General features: G+C 38.2%; 1 long non-coding RNA gene across 1 annotated transcript; it reads left to right on the top strand.

Moving 5' to 3' along the window:
• The first annotated feature begins 425 nt into the window (after positions 1-425).
• On the top strand, positions 426-1878 carry LOC147505639 (uncharacterized). Its single transcript, XR_015193427.1, has 4 exons — positions 426-740; positions 803-925; positions 1252-1347; positions 1422-1878. It is a non-coding gene; the product is annotated as an uncharacterized LOC147505639 (long non-coding RNA).
• The last annotated feature ends 15657 nt before the right edge of the window (positions 1879-17535 follow it).

Raw genomic sequence — 17535 nt, 5'->3', positions numbered from 1 at the left:
ATTGTGAGAACTTTGAAAAACCCTTCTTGTTTCTTGTTAACTAAAAATTGGAGGGTTTATGCAAATATCATATTGGCGTTTGGGGGTTTACACTAACTAATAGTAAACCTCTTAATTTGTTTAATAAAAAAAAAAAAAAAAAAAAAACTTAATTTGTCGAAAGGGCAAAATGGTCAATAGGTAAGATCCAGAGAGAGAGTGCAAGAATTAAATAATGGCAACGTTTGGGGGTTTTTAAAAGTTAGGTTTAACGATGTTAATGTGGGGCAATCAACATCTATTTCAAAGGGTAAAATGGTCGATAATAGCTAAAATCTTAACGTCTGGACGGAATGGGGCAAACTCAAATGATTTTAAAAATGGGGTTTAGTCAAGCCGCTACCCATCTGTGGGGGGTTAAGTCAAAATTACCCTAAAACAAACCCGGAATAACCAGTTACCACCCTTGGTCGAATTCACCAAAAACGTAGCAAAACCAAAAACCAAAAATTGCGCCAAATTAAAGATCAGGATTATTTAAACTCTCTTCGGATAAATCCTCAGTACCATTCTGCAACTTTGCCCCTCCTAAAACAGAATTCTTCTGTTTCTTTGCTGCAAGAGCTCCGTTACTTGGTTTTCTTGAATTCCTATCGATCCGTTTATCAATTGGAGGTTTCTCTGGTGAAATCTTCCTACTAGGACTTGACACTGCTGATGCCTCAGACTCCAAAGGCAACCGAGATCGGCCTATTGAAGAAGTATGGAATCTAATTTTGCTTGTTTCAAAAGAGGGGTTCTTATATTTAATGGTCATTTGCAGGCTGTTCTACGAGAACTTCTTGTGAAGTTCCTCCCTGATGATGTTCATGCTAGGTCCAATGGAAGAGTTTGCATTGATGGAGGTGTGACATTGTTTATACCACCAACATCTGCCTCTAAAACGGTATGATTCGAGTGTTTTTTCATGCAACATTATTTAGTTATCTGTCTTGCTAAAGACTGCTCACATTCTAAGCTTGCACAGTTCCACCTAAATGACTAGAGCATGTCAATTTCTCTTTTCTGTCGATGTGAATGATGAAGGCTTGTTTACCCTCGACATGTAAATTATGAGTACCAAATTAATAATTAAATAGAGTATTGGCGGCATAGAATCTGTCGTAATGAGCTTGAACATACATAACAGATTTACTTTGCATGTTTATTGGTGATTTTGTATCAGATAATTGTGTTATTTAAACAATGTTTTTTGATGATTTATATATATAGGTCTGAGTTTGTGCTTTTCCGGCGGAACGGTTGGGATTAGAAGGTATTGGTATCAGTCCAGATTGCAACCCCGAGAACAGAGCTAGCGCACGAGAGGTAATCTTATTTGCCTTCCAACACTAGTTCCATTTCTGTGATCTTGATAACTAACAAGTGTCTAGTGGTTCCAGCTTTTCAACTGGGCATTGGAGCCAGCAGAAGATCATGTTCTTGACAGACTTTTTGAGCTTGGATATCTGGATGCATCTGTATGGGCCGATCAAAATCCTGTGGAGGAGATAGTGACAGATGATACCACTCCTGGAACTACCTGAATCTCATTTTCCATCTTATTTTTTTTCTTCACTGAAGATGGCCTACATGAAGATAGTAGATTGATGCCAACAAGGAATCCCTGTTGCACTTTTTTAGTGCTTAGTGAATTATCGTAGAGATGTGAACACATCGCCACCAGATTACATATTTAGTTCATGGGCGAGGACCTACATACGGATTTGTTTTTGCGTTTGGACCTTCCACTGAGCTGCTATAGAAGCACAACAACATTTGAATAGGTAGTATGTGTAAGAAGAATGAATCAAAAATGATTTTCATTTGACTGAAATGCTAGCTATTACATTGTATTTATACTTACATTTGACAGCACACACAACCAATTAGTAACTGACACCTGTACAATACTAATAACAGAATGTAACTAACTAACTGAATCTAACTGAATTGACTTGACTGAACTTCTAGAAGCTTTACATACGTATATACTAACAACCCCTCTTAAGATGAAATACTCTGTGAGAGGATTGAAAGCTTGGATCTTAAATAACAATGTCTCTGTCTTGAAAGCCCTTTAGTAAACACATTTGCAAGTTGATCGTGTGAACAAACATAGCTAATTTTGAGGGATGCACTGGTAACGAGTTCTTTGACAAAATGATAATCGACTTCAATGAGTTTAGTTCTGGTGTGAAAAGCTCGGTTTGAAGCAAGGGAAATGGCACTATTATTATCACACCATATAACTAGTAAGTGATGGTAAGTGATATATTGGAATCTTAAGACCTCTGAATAGTTTCTTTAACCATGATAATTCTGCTGCTAGTGTGAGCCAAAGAACGATATTCTGACTCTGTGCTCGACCTTGCAACTGTAGCTTGCTTCTTGGCTAACTAAGCGATAGGTGTATTACCATAATAAACTACATAGCCACTTGTGAACCTTCTGTCAGAGGGGGACCCTGCCCAATCTGCATCAGAGTATGCATGAATGCTCTGATGTCCAGTCTATACTCCTTTGTGAATAAGAAGCCCATAGGATATAGTCCCTTTAAGATACCTTAGAATTCTTTTAGCAGCTGCAAAGTGTGTAGATCTTGGACTGTGTAAGTATTGACAAACTTGATTTACAGAACAGGATATGTCAGGCCTAGTCCATGTAAGATACTGCAAAGCACCAACCATTGATCTATACACAGTACCATCTTCTAATATTTCACCTGAAGTTGCATCTAACTTCTCTGTAGCTGATGCTGGAGTAGATGTCGGCTTAGCTCCTTCCATATTATGCTTTTTCAGCAAATCCACTATGCATTTGGATTGACAGACAAACATTTTGTCTTTTGTTCTTGTCACCTCAAGACCTAAAAAGTAACTCAATTCTCCCAAGTCTTTTAAAGCAAAGGCTGATGATAGATGCTTAATAATAAAATTACAATTAGAAATGGAGCTCCCAGTAATAAGTATATCATCAACATATACCAACAGATAAGTAATATGACCTTGATGTTCTTGAATGAAGAGTGAGTTGTCTGCATTTGAAGGAGTGAACCTAATAGACAACAGAGCTTCCAGAAGAGAAGAGTACCATGCACGAGGTGCTTGTTTAAGCCCATATAGTGATTCCATAAGCTTACAAACATGAGTAGGTCTTGTCTTGTCGATGAAACCAGGTGGTTGAGTCATATAAATTTCCTCTCGTAATGTGCCATATAAAAAGGCATTAGAGACATCAAGTTGTTTTACCAGCCAATTGTTTTGAACTGCTACTGCTAGAATTAGTCTTATAGTAGCTGCCTTAGCTACAGGACTAAAAGTTTCAAAATAGTCAACCCCTTCTTGCTGACTGAATCCTTTTGCAACCAACCTAGCTTTCAGTTTATCCAACTCTCCAGTTTGCTTTTGTTTGACTCTGAAAACCCATTTGTTTTTCACTAGATTTTGATTTGTATAAGGAACTAAGATCCAAGTTTGGGTTTTTATCAAGGCATTATACTCTTCTAACATTGGTTGTCTCCACCCTGGATCTTTAATAGCTTTGCTGAAACAAGTTGGAGCTATTGGGACAACTTGTGTTGAATATGCTGAATAGCATTGAGGCAGGGGATGTTTTGTAGTGTTTTTGATGATTGATAATGATAAGATCTTTTTCTTTTGAAAAATGCCACATTTCCCTCTTGTGTTCATTGTATGAGCATTTGTCAAATGATTTTTGGAAGTGAGAATTTGTGCTGGTACAGCTGAGGAAACATGTGATGATTCTGGAGTAGGTAATTGATTTGATGATAGACTCGGAAATGGAATGGGTGAATTATTGAAAGTAGTAACGGTGAAGATGAATGTATTATATGAGATGAATCTGAATTAACTGCAGGAATAGGTGTATGAACTGGTGAATGGCTAAGTGAGTGAACAGGTGAGTGACTATGTGATTGTGATGCAGATACAACTGGAATAGAAAAATGAGTTGAAGAAATATCATTTTGAGGAGAAGAAGACATTGAAGAAGAGTTAACAAATGGATTAAAAGATGAAATGAAACTATGATCAGATGATACAGAAGGCTTTTGAAAGGATTCATACGATTTGGTTTTGTAAGGAAAATGGACTTCATTGAAAATAATATTTCGAGAAACATATATCCTTCCAGTATTATGATCTAAGCATCTATAGCCTTTATGATTCATACTATACCCTATAAAAACACATTCTTTGGTTCTGGCTTGAAACTTGTTTGTTGTATAGGGTTTTAGCCATGGATAACAGGCACATCCATAACTTTTGAGATAGGTATGGTATAGTCTGGTGGTTTATTAAAGAGTTTTTGATATGGTGACACATAGTTAAAGTGTTTAATGGGTAATCTGTTGATGAGAAACACAAAAGTATTGAAAACTTCTGTCCAATATGAATATGGGATTGAACTCTGACAGAAAAGAGTTCTGCTTAGGTCAGTGAGATGTCTATGTTTTCTTTCCACAACACCATTCTGTTGTGGTGTGTGTGGACACGAAAATTGGTGTTTAATGCCACATTCACTTAGAAAATTTTCAAGGATAGTACTAGTAAATTCTCCTCCTGCATCAGACCTCAAGATTTTGATTTTTTGTGTTTAAAAAAATTTCAATTTGAAGTTTAAACTGTTTGAAAACAACAAAGAAATCAGATTTGGCATACAAAGGAAACAACCAACACTAGTTTGTAAAATCATCCACAATGCTAGCATAATATTTGAATCCAGAAATTGAATTACAAGGTGATGGTCCCCATAAATCCACATGAAGAAGTTCTAAAGCATAAGCAGCTCTAGACTTAGAATTCTGAAAAGGTAACTGACTACTTTTACCAAATTGACAATTATTACAGAAATTCTCTTTTGAGTTTTTATTCAAAGGAAGCTCAAATTGATGAAGTATCTTTTTGAAGGTTGAGGAAGCAGGATGACCAAGCCGTTGGTGCCAGATCATTGGAATAACTCTTTCACCAATATAGGCTTGAGTCTTGGGAGCAATGAGAGCAGAAGGTAGAGTAGGTGATGAAGTGGAGAGTGTGATAGGATACAGTCCATGCCTATGGGGCCTTTGGAAAAGAATCTTCTGTGACATGTTGTCATTCACGTAGAAATGAGATGAAGTGAAAACCAAGGAACAGTCATTATCAGATGTGAACTTATGCATAGAAAGTAAATTTTGTGAATTTTGAGGAACATGCAAAACGTCTTTTAGTACTAATTTAGAATTTAAATCTTGGGTATGGATAGTAATAGGGTGCTGTATTGGGCGCCACTCATATTAGATCGGGCAGCCTCCGCCCAAGCCCAAACAACAAAGCCCAAACAATAAAGCCCAATACACCCCCCCCCCCCCCACCAAATCGAAACCGGGAAAACCTACCATTACCGGTCGTGTCTTTCATGAAACCCTTCAAACCCTAACCCCAAATTCAATTTCAAATCTCCAACAAATCTCCAACAATTCGAGTGCCGATTCGAGTTTCTCCAACAAATCTCCAACAATTGAATTAAGAACGGTTGTTGTTTTGGCCAAAACAACAAATCTCCAACAACTCGAGTTTGCAAAGCCTTCGATTTGGGTTTGATCCACCATTGATCAAAATCTCCAACACAATCTCTCCACCATTGATCAAAATCTCCAACAATTCGAGTTTGATCCACCATTGATCCACCATTGATCACAGTTTGTATGTGTTTGTCACTGAAAACTAGATTTGAGTTTCTCAATTCGTTTGAGTCTCTCAATTTGAGTTTCTCAATTCGAGCTTTATCAAAATTGCAAGTTGGAAGAAGCGGTGAAAGCTTGAAATTTCGCGAGTTCTTCAATTGAAATTCAGGTTGGTTCTTCTTAATTTGTGCAATCTCTTATTATGTAATCATATATATGTGATATGATCATGGTTTGTTGCTTTGAAATGTTATATATGGATTATTAATATGACTCTATGACTCTGTCCAAGAAGAGGCAATTGTGGCAGGGGTAAGTTGAGTTTCTATATATCGGTGCTACTCAAGTCAATATGGTAGAATTATAGTAGATGATTGAAAATAGGGAATGGACAGGTTGAACTTTACCTAGCTAGCATTCATTGATATCGTCACATCTCGGTAACTTGGAAATATAGTGGGCTTAAATCGAACAAAGTAAGAAAATGTTTATTCGAAAATAACAAACATAAATGAAAGTAGAAAGAGGTAGAATTCCTATAAAGATGCTGAGAAAAATAAATTGAGACACTTAGCATCATCTTTTCCCATTTCACTCTAGGCTTGGCTGCTATATGTTGAGCTATATAGATTAATAAGTGATCGATTGCTAATCGGATGTAAATATATATTTCTTTTGATGAACTAAAACTTTAGCAATATGTCTTTGAAGTTTGTCTTGGATTTTGACATATATTTAAGCTTTTCTTGTTTGTCTCATCTTGTTTTACGTCTTCAACGTGCTATATATCTCGTACATATATATCTCGCATACTGCAGTAAAGAAAGGCTACATTCCTCCTTATTGTCACTCTTTTCATTGAGAACACCAAATTAGTGCTAATTCCATCTCAATACTCTTTTGTTTCTCGTTTTTGTTAGCCTATTAGTCGGTGTTGATGGTAAGGTGGGATGCAATCCACGGTAGCGTTCAGCCCGATGAGTCCGGCACCTCCTGCGAGGGATACCTCTCTTAATACAAACTTTGTTGCTTTGTTTCTTTGTGGTTCCATCAAATTAAAGCCCCCTTGATGTTATATTTCTCCTCTCCCTAAGATAATCTTATAAACTTCGTGGTGTATTTACGTACATGACAAAGACAAGTAGTATCACTATGAAAAGTTTAAGTTCTTCTATACATATTTCTCCATACCTTAGCCAAATAACTTTTAGAATCATACGACTATCTCCTAAGCACTGGGAATAGTTGAAACGCTCCCCACCCTAGAAGCAAACTAGGCCATGTTTGGCAGTTGGTGAGAGTGTTGTATATGGAAGACAGTCAAATGACTAAGGATTTTATTCCTAGATTTAAGGTATCAATAAATGCAAGACACTTTACGTGTTTGGAGGTGTGATGCTTTTCCTATTATCACCAAGTTTGTCAGAGTCAAAGGGTATCAAGGAGATACCGCTATACATGTTTTCATGAACACATAACGACCCTGTCAACCCCTCCCCCCCCCCCCCCCCCCCACGTGTACTTACCATTTATGGTAATTACCAACCAAACATCATTTGCTTATGTGCACCATGCCACGTCAACTAACTAGTATAAGGAGTCCTTACACGTGCTGCCAAACAGGGCCTAGATGCATTCTATAGTCAGTGATGCAGCTACCAAAAAAAAGCCTCGCTATTGCTTTATAGTCCCGAGTAATTTTTTTAAGCTTCCCTATCCATCATCTATTATTGTAAAAGTTGAGTTTCTTAGCCTACATTGTTTCTTAGACCAGTGTACATCCTTTTGTTCCTTGAATATTAGCAGTGACTAAATAATACTTTTGCAGTTAGACTCTCATTATTAGTTGTCCATGCCAATAAGTAAGGTGGTTCTTAGACATTGTACGTTACGGAATATGAATCCCATAAGTTTTGGTATCCTAGCCAAGAAGTTTGTTCTGTATCTAATTATTTAGTGAGCTCCGCTCCCGATGCATCCCTTTACAATCGAAGGCTCACAAGTAAATCCAAAGGACCATACTCAAGCATGTCTTAGTTATTTTTCTCAATCCAAAATTTCTTCCATACCCATTTCATCCTAGAATGCCATTTTCTTCTTTAGTGTTCCTCATGAAGATGGTCAAGTAATGGCTGATGTGACATACTTGATCGGGGGACTGCCAATCTCGTCCCCACCTAGGAGATGTCTTGATTCGAAGATAACTAGACTGTGAATATGATTTTTTGTTTCTCTTCTAGAACATTATCATATAGGAAGATTTCAGGTAAGTCAGGTTTTAGCGTGATTATGTTGACATACTCATATTAGTACGTACACTACAACACGATTTTGTTTTTGGCTGCTAATGTCTTGAGGTTCCGTGTACCCCTTTTAATTATTGGTTTCTTTCTTCCTTTGGAAAAAAGAAAATCTGAATTTGGATATGATGCTCGTGTTTGGGAGCATGATATAAGGAGATTATCTTGTTTTTAATCTAGAACATAAAGTGTACAATATAGGAAGATTCCAGGTAAGTCATCCTTTAGCGTGTTTGACATGCTCACAACATTCACTATCGGAAGATCGCGCTTTTCTTGTACCCTTTTTAAATATTGATACTTTTCAACTGGAAAACCTGAATTTGGATGTAAAGCTGGTGTTTGGGAGTACCTGTTTAATTTCTTTTGAGTTTGGAAGAGTCCATTTCCCTATATGGATTATTAATATGACTCTATGACTCTGTCCAAGAAGAGGCAACAGTGTGGGTAAGTTGAGTTTCCATATATCAGTGCTACTCAAGTCAATATGGTAGAATTATAGTAGATGATTGAAAATAGGGAATGGACAGTTGAACTTTACCTAGCTAGCAATAACAATGTCAATGGCTGAAACGATTATGCATAACCTGTCCATGATTTCCCTTGACACTCCTTATTTAATAATCATGAATCTATAACATTTGAGTACGTGCTTAATTGAAATATTAAAAGTTCTAGATGATAAAAGTTAACGAAATGGTAGAATTATAGCATGACATGTTCACTTATAGGATCTGTTGTGTCTTTTACTGATTGTGTGTATTCTAGGCTTCCATGCTGTTGATATGTATTTGGGTTTCCTCGAATTTCCAAATATTGTTTGACACGGCAAGTCGGCAACAGTGTGGACTGAATAAGTTACGTTCTTTTTAGTTGAACGCATTTGGCCATTGGTGTAGGTGCATGTCATGCTAGTTCCATCTGCATTCAGAATGTGGATTAATGGCTTGAGTCATTGTTGTTTCATTATTGTTTACCTTGGAATAAAAACCTTGTTATATTGATTACTTGATGATTAATGGTGGAGAGCTAGAGATATTCATTCTTTGAGTTATCTCGTGTTTTGTTAATGAGGGTTAGTTGGGTATTATGTTTAGGACGTCATTGCTCTCTTTCTACTTTTAGTGTTGTAAGTTGTGAATATTTGATTCTTACACTCCGTCTTGCTGGGGGTGGTAGGACATCTTTCTTGTGTTTGATTTATATGTGTCGTCTGACAGGAGTACTAGAATGTGTTTAGCTAGTCTTCAGAATATTAACTTGTCACATAAAGAATGGGTCCCCATTGAAACCACCAAAATTGGATTGGGCAGCCTCCAGCCCAAGCCCAAATTGCGAAGCCCAACAAAAAGCCCAGTACACCCCCCACTTCCATCGCGAAACCGGAAAAACCTTCTCTAGTCGGTCATCTCTCTCGCGCACTCGGCCAAAAAACCCTTCGAACCCTAACCAAAAACGAATTAGAATCACCCAATCCAATTAGAATCGCCCAATCCAAAAACCATTCCAATTCTCGCCCAATCCAATTAGAATCGGTACAATTGTAATTGAGAATCGCACAATCAAATTGAGCCATCGAGTTTTTCTTTCCTGAATCAAGTTTCATATCCAATTTGAATCAAGTTTCATATCCAATTTGAAGGTAAGAATCATATTGGCTTGGTTCTATTTCTTGTTGGCTTGGTTTAACTACTTGTTTTAGGAAATGGGTAATATTTGATGGTTTGGAATTTGTAATGGGGTACGGTTGTTGGTAGAATCTTGTTTCTGTTGTAATGGGGTACGGTTGTTCATTCCTCCTCTAATGTATGAAGATTGGATTTGTTTCAGTGTAACCTTATGTTAGATTCCTGAATTTTGAATGGAACTAGTGCAACATTGTCATTCATGTTTGTTGTTATCATTCGTTTTTATGAACTTGTTGTACTGGATTTATAGAGGCCTAGAGTTGTTAATCAAATAACGATGTTTGTTGGATTTATGAACTTGTTTTCATGAATTCTTTGAGTTATTTTCCAACTGACGATAATAAATCCTTAACTATCAAAAGTTATTTTCTTGTATTTCCAGTATCTGTACAGTTGTTTTCTGTTTATTGATTGAATTGATTGGGCATTAGACGATAATACAGTTGTTTTCTGTTTACATAGTGCTCATCTTTCATACCTAGTATTTTCCTTTAGGGCTTGATGTTATAAGAGAAGATACTTTTACCATTTTATGATTAGTGTCTCTATACATTCTGTTACTCACCTTTTATATTGCTTATGTTCTTGAGTCTTGACTAATGAGTAATGACCTTGATTACATGCAGCTTTTACGAAGTACTTGCTTAAGGTCCGGATCTGAGGGAACAAACCGGCGGTAAAGCATTATAGGTGAGAAGCTTTTTCTTTGGTTATCAAATTTACTGAATGTACAATCAAGGTGGTTTTTTTGGGTGGTTTCCCCTATGCTTGACGAGGGATAGAAATTGTATTGTGGGTTGAATATTTTATAGGGTGTTATGTACATATGGTTGTTGGAAGGATGTCATTATTGATTTCCAGGTTATGACAGGTTTAAGTATACGAAATGTTGACTAAACAAAGGAAACTCGCCCAAAATTCGATAGAATTTGGATAGTGTAACGCCTCATTCTATTTCTTCATATATACTTGGAGTTATCATAGCAAGCTTATAAGTACATTTGTTTTACGACTGGGATGATCTCTTTTTTCTAGTGGTTTTCTTTGTACATTGTTTATTTAAATATGGTTTACTAATACTTATTTTATTTTTCTTTGTAGCGATGGGTCCTCGATCAAAGAATGTGAAGAATGTAGCAAAACTACATTGAAGGGTGTTAAGAAATTGTTTGGTGGCGGTTCCTCTAGCGGTGATGCAGTTGGAAGAAAAAGAGATAGGGCGACGGCTTAATCCGGCATCGGTAGCGTAGGGGACCATTTGGAAAAAAGAGGTTCCCGAGATTCCCCGAGGTTGATTCGTTTAGTGAAGATAGTGTAGATAGTGATACTAATGTAGGTTTAGATGTAGGTTTAGACAAAGGGAAGAGTATAGTAGAAGAGGAGAGTGAGAGTGAGGAGGAGAGTGAGGAGGGAGGATGAGCGGGATGATGATGTTGAAGAATATGTGGTAGAAGGCGTACCACCCGGTGGAAAGAAGCACCTCCGGTATTGGATTTCGTAAGAAAATCCAATGATGATTTGGAGTTTCAAAGAGGTGTGTATAGGGAGGCCCGTTATGAGTCGAGTTGTTGTATGACTATGCGGTGCATGTCGCTCGCGATGTTTGGGAGAGAAGGGTAATATTTTGTTTTTCTTGTGTACTTTGATTTTCTTTTACAAAATCTTTTGTTTCGTTCATATATATCTAATGCGTGCTAGGTTGTTTCGGGAGGATCGCTGGAGAGTTGAAGTGTGTTTCACACTTAGCGAAGTTATCCCAATGGAATTTCAAAAATGAATGTGAAAGGTCTCCGAGATTTGCCGTGCAGTTGAGAAGGACTGGGTTGTTTGATCTCGTGGAAGGTTATCACGAGCATATGGATCCACCATTGATCTCTGCGTTTGTGGAGAGATGGCATCCGGAGACCAACACCTTCCATATGCCAGTTGGGGGAGAGAATGTGACTTTGGACGATGTTGTCCAAATATGTGGAGTCACAGTTAGAGGAAGAGCGGTGCAAGGGGACAGTGAGCTGAACTTACAACAATCGATAAATCTCTTACATCTTGGTCTGGGGCTCCCTATTGATTTGATTAGGGCGGAGATGGAAGCTAGCAAGTTCACTTCAAAAGTAAGGCTAGAATTCATCCGGAAGCATTTTGCGAACAAGATTCATGATAGCCCTATATGTGACGCTGCTGGGAATGTGGTAGAGAAGGCCTCGAGTTTCCAGGATGTTCAACGGACTGTTAGAGCTTTTATTCTGTTTTTCTTTGGATGTGCCGTTTTTACTGACAAGTCTGGGACTGGAGTGCCTATATGTTATCTGAGGCCGTTGTTGAAATTCAGTGAGATAGAAGAGTATGCATGGGGTGCAGCAATTTTGGCGTTTTTATATAGAGGTCTCGGGGCTGCCACATGTGCGAAGGTGAAAGGGGTTACAGGCTATATGACTCTTCTACAGGTAAAACTTGAGTATTTTAGAGTTTATTTTTTTTTAATGTTAATTTTATTACTCTATCAATATGTTAACTATTTGTGTATATCTAGGCATGGATCTATGAGTATTTTCCGGTATTCATGACAGTCCCAAACTTCAACTATATCTCGTCTCAGCCGCGTGCTCACAGACACATCCCGATTAAGCTCCACACTATTACGACCTAACGTATGCATTGCGGTTTTATCGGCGATAATTGATGATTTGAATGAGTTCAATGTAAGTATTAAATTCAATGACAATTTGGTATTTAAGTTTCTTTATATTTATTTTTAGTAATTGATCATTAGAGTTGTTAATGACACATTTGATTTTGTTTCAGTTGTTTGGCATCCCTACAAAAATATCGAGATACAAACCCGATCGATGACATTGCATTTTTGAGGGATTGCTATGTTTTTCAACATTGTCGAGCTTTACCGTCGCAAGGTGGTGGTGTCGTCGGTTAATGTCACGTGCAACTTGTACCTAGAGATCCTCCAATGCCAAATTGGAGAACAAGAACCGTGGCGACGCTGGTATGAGGTGAGCTGGACCAATATTGGGCCACTTTTATCGAGTCGTGGCAAAATCCGTGATTCAACTCTGCAACCGAGGACCTATTTCGCCTTATCCATGGGAGTGTCATCAAAACTACATGACTTGGTATGCGAGGAATTCTCATGTAGTTTTGGTGAACCCCGAGCTTCTTCCTATTCATCCCTCCCCGGAGACAACACCCCTAACCGTTCACCGATTGTAAGTATTGTGATTTTTAATTGAGTTTTCTCTAATTGTGATTTTTGCATTCGATTGGTAACTTATCTTGATTTTTCTTTTTCGGCGTAACGGCGTCATCGATGAAACCATCGTTTGCTAGAGAGAGGTCTGCAATTGGCTGGGAATAATATGCCGAGGAAGCAAGGTCCTCCTTGAACAGCGCAACTTGACTAGGTGCAAGTACATTGGTGGGCTTATAGTTGATTTGTTTCAGTTTAGGGTTTGTAACTTTGTAATTTAGTTTGATGGATGTAATTTGTTTTGAGTTTAGGGTTTGTAATTTTGTTAACTTCGATGAATTGATGGATATGATGTTTGCATGAATGTTTGAATGGAATTTAATGTTTAGGGTTTAGGGTTTAATGTTTGAATGTAATTTGTTTTTGAGTTTAGGGTTTTGATCCAATGTTTGAATGGATATGATGTTTGCATGAATGTTTGATATCTGATGTTTGAATGGAAAAGTGGAATTTGATGAATGAGAGTGTTTGATATTTGATGTTTAAATGGAAAAGTGGAATTTGATGAATATGAAAGTGTTGTAAAAACAAAACGAATTTTGAAAAAATTTTCTTCCAAACGACCTAGCCGCATCGTTTGGCATAAAGGCCAAACGACCTCAGCAGATCGTTTTTCCTTTATACCAAACGACCACGGCAGATCGGTCGCTTTTAATCTCAAACGACCCATGCACATCGTTTGTTCTAAAGACCAAACGACATGACCACATCGTTTGGTCTAAAGGCCAAACGACATGACCACATCGTTTTTCCTTTAAACCAAACGATCTGGCTGGGTCGTTTTGTATTAAAGCCAAACGACTTCACCGTGTAGTTTCGGTCATTATTGACAACATACTTAACGTTATTTCAAATCACTTTCGATTAGGGTCCGAATCAACTAGTCGATCACTTTCGATTGCCATCCGAATCAACTTAGTCGATCATTCGATTTCAAAATCACTCGATTGACGTCCGAATCAACTTAGTCGGTCGCTCTATTTCCAAATCACTCGATTGCCGTCCGAATCAACTTAATCGATCACTCGATTTCCAAATCAAATCAAATAAAAGCCCTAACATTATGTCCAAATAACAATAAAATAAAATAAAATTACATTTGTTCCAAATTACATCAAAATATCAAATTACATCAATATATCACTTAGTCGATCGCTCGATTTCAAAATCACTTCGATTGTCCGTCATCAATCAACTTAGTCGATTACTTTCGATTTCCAAATCAAATCAAATAAAAGCCCTAACATTATTTCCAAATAACAAAAAAATAAAATAAAATTACATTTGTTCCAAATTACATCAAAATATCAAATTACATCAATATATCACTTAGTCGATCGCTCGATTTCAAAATCACTCGATTGCCGTCCGAATCAACTTAGTCGATTACTCGATTTCCAAATCAAATCAAATAAAAGCCCTAACATTGATAACATAAAAATCAAATCAAATTACACTTGTTCCAAATTACATCAAAATACAAATTACATCAAAATATCATATCGACAACATACAAACAACTTAGTCGATAACATGTACTGTTGGGTCTTCAACGAGCTCATTTTCCCATATTAAATTGGGAATGTTCAATACCATAAATTGCAATTGTCTTACTGTCAAGGCCAAATTCCAACTTTCAGCAATATCATATCGAGCTCTAAGCCATTGGCGCATTACTGGAGGAACCGGACAATCTTCAACAAGTTCAACATTGACAAAATGATTTCCACCAACATGTGCGCTACCCAACACTTGGGTCACTCTCTCAGGATTTGCTTGGGTTCTCAGCGACATGAGAAGGAAGCACTGACGAGCTCCTAAATGCATAAGGACAACATTAAATCTTGAAGCAAATAAGTATCCAGCAAAAGGCATGCTCATCCACTTATTTAAGGGTGCGTAACCTTCTTCATGTAGGATTTCCTTCATCGAATAAAAAACCTCACTTTGATTGTACAAAGTACAATAAAGGGGGAGGTTGTCAATAAACTCTTCGCATAACTCCCTTCTCATCTGTGGCCATTCTTCTTGACTTCTTCCTAATGCAATGCAGAAAGCTCTATAACCCAGCTTGCCATCGCCAACGGGTCATGGACTCTAACAATGTATTTATGCATTTCTTCAGAATATATCCAACCCGTAATCCTTATGACCCCTCGTCTTTCCAAAGTCTAAGCCATCTCTCACATTTAGTGGTGTGACCGTTTTGGAGAAGGCTTATTTAAGTGGTGTGGTTGTTTTGGTGTTTTGGGAGAAGGTTTATTTCTTGGTGTGGTTGTTTTTGGAGAAGGCTTATTTGTTGGTGTGGTGTGGATGTTTTGGGTTGGTAGTTTTGGAGAAGACTTCTTTCTTGGTGTAGTGTGGGTGTTTTGGGTGGGCGTAATGTTTGGTTGTGACGAGACCCACTCTTCATGGTCACGTTGAGAATGTTCAAAATGAGATGGATCTCGCTTTGAAGAGTTATCATCTCCAGTTTGAAGCTTTCTGCTGCAGCTACCTTTCGGCCGACCTTTGGTTTTTGCTTCCTCACAAGGCGGTACTAGCCATGTACTTTCTGGTACGGCAATCTCCATAAGCTTCCTAATCATAACCCTCTGCTCTTCTTCAGAAACCATTGCAAACCTATTCATGAACAAGTCCATCGAAGGTGCAACATCGGGACCAACACCCACTGACACATTGGGAGAAGCAGACAATGTTTTCCAAAAGGGGTCGATAGCAGTCAAAGGGATGGACCGCTCTTGCTCTTCAAACTCAATTAATTCATGAGCACATGGCAGTCCATGGCTCGTGCGCAAATAGCACCAACACCTTATCTCTCCATCTTTTACACGCTTTTACGCTGGTATCTATTTCTTCAAATAACAAGTCTAAACACTTGCGTGAGACAAGGTCTCTCGAGTTCACGAAACAAAGGAATCCGTGGTGGTGCTTTGAAGTTACAATCATACTTCTCTCGGTAGCTAGCTCTAATCTCGGACATCCGCATCTCCGAATCGGGTGGATTAAGCTAAACATACTCAAAAAATCATGACAGTTTGCATTTCCTAGTACACGCTTCACCGAGCATGAGACCCTTCAACTCTATTGGTCGTTGTACTCCCAAAGTGAATGTGTTGGTCACCCAACAACATACGAATCGATCCCCGCGGAGGAAACCAAGTCTCTCGCAAAATAACAAACAAAATTGAGTACTTTCAACCCCGTAATATTTTTCCAAATCATCCCATCTACTGAAAATAACCTCTCGTCTTCGATTTGACTACGTTGTTCCACGAAACCGGCCTTCTCTACAAGTTCTATAGTTGGAAAAATATCGTAACATTTTGAAAGGACGACGTAGCGATATGCCATCTACATAGATGCTTGTGTGCGTTAGGAAAAACTCTCACCGCACTTCATCGTGGCTAAGTCCCCTCGTCGGACCCGATCACGATGGACTTATGTCACCAAGCAAGCCACTAAAATGATGCAGGGGCCCACTCATAGTCGATTTGTTGTTTCGTGATCAAGCAAAGACCGACACCGCGGTGAAAGATTTCCACGTTGAAGTCACCCCAACAAACCGCACGAAAGGCCACCGATACCGTTAGTTTTGTAGGTAGCGTCTAACATGAAAAACCGGTTTGGAAAAGTCCGAGCCAACTTAACACCTTCTCGATGGGCCCATAACAATCCCGTTATCTCCTCGGTATTCTCATCCCATCTCCTCAACTCCTCAAAATAATGTTCTTTTGCTAACAACTCACGCAATCTCACGAATTGTGTGAGACCGCTCATATCCAATTTCCTCACCTTCTGCCTTGCAGTGTAGACTTGGGATATACTAGAGATGTTATCATGATACCTATTCTTGATGGAATCCAATATTTGTTTAGGTTTTATTCCACACTTACTCATCTCTGACAAATACTCGAACTCGAACGGTTAGTCGAGTAGCAAATGCATGTCCTTTAAGGGTCTTCGCCAATGGATGGTTGTGAACACCATTAAGAACGACAATTTTCCAACTATCGACAGTGCCGCGTTGGAAAATACCTTTTAACTTAAATGGACATCCCGATTTCTTGGTTCTCGACCTTCTCTTATTAGCCTTCTCTTAGCCTTCCTTCTTGTGTGACCGATACACACCCGAAAGCACTCGCATAAGCCAAATTCAATCTTGCTACTTTCGGTTTCCTTTGGCACACTCGACTTTTCAATGACCACAACAACATTAACTTGTCTTCCTCTAGCGGTTGCCCAATCGATTGCCTCGCTACGTGTATGAAAGACCTAAACACATAAAAAACAACAACTATTATTAATACACTAATAAAATTATATTTAGAAAATTTTAAAAAAAAAAAATCAATGCCTACTCAATCATACCTCTTCCGTAGTAAAATTTCTGTTGTATCACTTAAAATCGGTTGACAATCCACATCATTCGAGTTTGCGAAGATCGGTTCCCCGGATAAGCGGCAAAGAATTCTACATATAGAAGAATAAAACAAGAGTCTCAAACAATTTGCATTTAGTTTCAAACGACCCGACCATGTAGTTTCATCAAGAGTCCAAACGACCCGCCATGTAGTTCTATAG

This window comes from Coptis chinensis, chromosome 4 (genome assembly GCF_015680905.1).
Source record: "Coptis chinensis isolate HL-2020 chromosome 4, ASM1568090v1, whole genome shotgun sequence".
Classification (NCBI taxonomy): Eukaryota; Viridiplantae; Streptophyta; class Magnoliopsida; order Ranunculales; family Ranunculaceae; genus Coptis; species Coptis chinensis.
This window is presented reverse-complemented; position numbering and strand designations above follow the sequence as displayed.